This window comes from Dipodomys ordii, unplaced genomic scaffold (genome assembly GCF_000151885.1).
Source record: "Dipodomys ordii isolate 6190 unplaced genomic scaffold, Dord_2.0 Scaffold83, whole genome shotgun sequence".
Lineage (NCBI taxonomy): Eukaryota > Metazoa > Chordata > Mammalia > Rodentia > Heteromyidae > Dipodomys > Dipodomys ordii.
The window spans coordinates 6,731,202-6,733,224 of record NW_012267299.1 but is presented as its reverse complement, the minus strand read 5'-3'; positions in this window follow the sequence as shown (position 1 = coordinate 6,733,224).

The window sequence follows — 2,023 nt, the reverse complement described above, 5'->3', positions numbered from 1 at the left end:
CCATCTTAACTCTCTTCATTTTGTTGTTACCTATTGTCAATGGACAGAACTACAGTGTAAAGGCTGTTTGGGGGTTTATTTGCTGGTTTTTTTGGGGGGTGTTGTGCATTGAACCCAGAGTTATAATTAAATTTCAATTGGCTTTCTTGTAAGAAGACTTTATATTAAAATATTTAATGAAGAAAGGTAGGTTCAGAAGGATAAAGGTTCATATTTTTTCATACATACCTAAAAGATAAACATACATTCTTCTTTGTGTGTGTGTGTGTGTGTGTGTGTGTGTGTGTGTGTAAAACTGTCTGTAATTCAGGGATTGTTTGAGGAATTAGAGGAAGAGGAGAGAGAAAAAGAGGATGTTAGAGAGTGAACATTTGTGAATGAAGATGTCAAAAGGAAACTAACTGAAAGCTGTTCACTTATAAGAGGGGGGGATGGGGAAAGTGAGAATAAGGCAGGGACTCAATCTGATTAAAACACTGTATATACACGTGTGAAATACCACAGTGAAACTCCCTGGAACAAGAGCATACACTAAAAAAACAAATGACAGAAATGGAAAACAGCTCCGATCTGCAGATTGGGAACTGGATGAATGGAAACGGTAAAGAAGAGTAACTGTGGACAAAATCCTTTTAACATATGTTAAAAATGGACCAATGAAGCTTGTGGAGATTAGGTTGGGAAGTGGGGAGAGGGTGGCCTCTGATGGAGAATCAAATAATGGCTCATCTTGATGGTGCGTTCTCAATGGGAAAGTAGGCATTAATTGCCTACTCAAACCTCACTTACTTTCCTTTTAATAATAGAATCTGATTTTATTGAAGATGACCATGTGTTAGTGTAGAAAATTACATTCCCTAGCGTCCCTCAAAGCCACTAGGTAGGCTTGCTTGTGGATACACTTATGTCGAACTCGTGGGACCTTGTTTTCACATCTAGACTGCCTTAGTTGGTACCCTAGACGATTTATGGAGAAATAAAGGCATACTTTCTCTGAACTTTTGCCCCTCCCCAGACTACTTGGCTATACAGTATGATGCTGCAATATCATGATGAACATAAACATCAACAATAGATTATACTCACAATCCTCTACTCTCACTCATCTCTGTAAGAAGAAAAGTTATAAGGCCATAGGCACCTCAGGCTCCATGGAAGGGACATTTTCCAGTGTCTCTCATAACTAGACTCCTCATGTTATTTCTCTTATCAAAGATATCTGCAGGGACTCCCAATGAACACTCTTCAATGCTATGCCAAAATTATTTTCCACTAGAAAATCTGTAACAAGGGCTGGGAAGGTGGCTCAGTGGTAGAGTGCTTGCCTTGCACACATGAGGTCCTGGGTTCGATTCTTCAGCACCACATAAGCAGAAAAGACAGAAGTGGTGCTGTGGTTCAAATGGTAGAGAGCTAACCTTGAGCTGAAGAGCTGAGGGACAGCACCCAGGCCCAGAGTTCAAGCCCAAGGACTGGCAAAACAAAACAACAACAAAAAAGCAACTTTGAGAAAATCTGTAACAAATGTTTTCCCTTGGACACATGTATGGTGTCTTAGTCTTCCTAACTATCTTACAAATCTCCTAAGGTTGAAGATCACATAGATCCTTTTAAAATGTCTTACAACTTGGGCTAGAGATGTGGTTCTAACTGAAACCCAATTAACTCCAAAACAAACATTTTTTAAAATTTTTTATTGTACAGATACTATACAGAGGGTTACAGTTACATGAGTAAGGTAATGAGTACACTTCCTATTGAGCATTGTTACCCCCTCCATTTTTCCCCCTACTATCCCTTCCCTCCCTACCTTCCCCAAGGGTTTTTTTTTAAATTGTGATTAAGTGATTACATAATTTCCCAAATTTCACAGTATTGTGGAATAATGATGCTCATTTAAAGTCACAAGCTCATTCTAACTTTCCTGAAGCAAATTGTCTATCACGGTCTATAACATATAACGGTGTACACATATACACCATATATGTGATCAGCAGCATGGGGATATTTAGTAGTGGTTCGA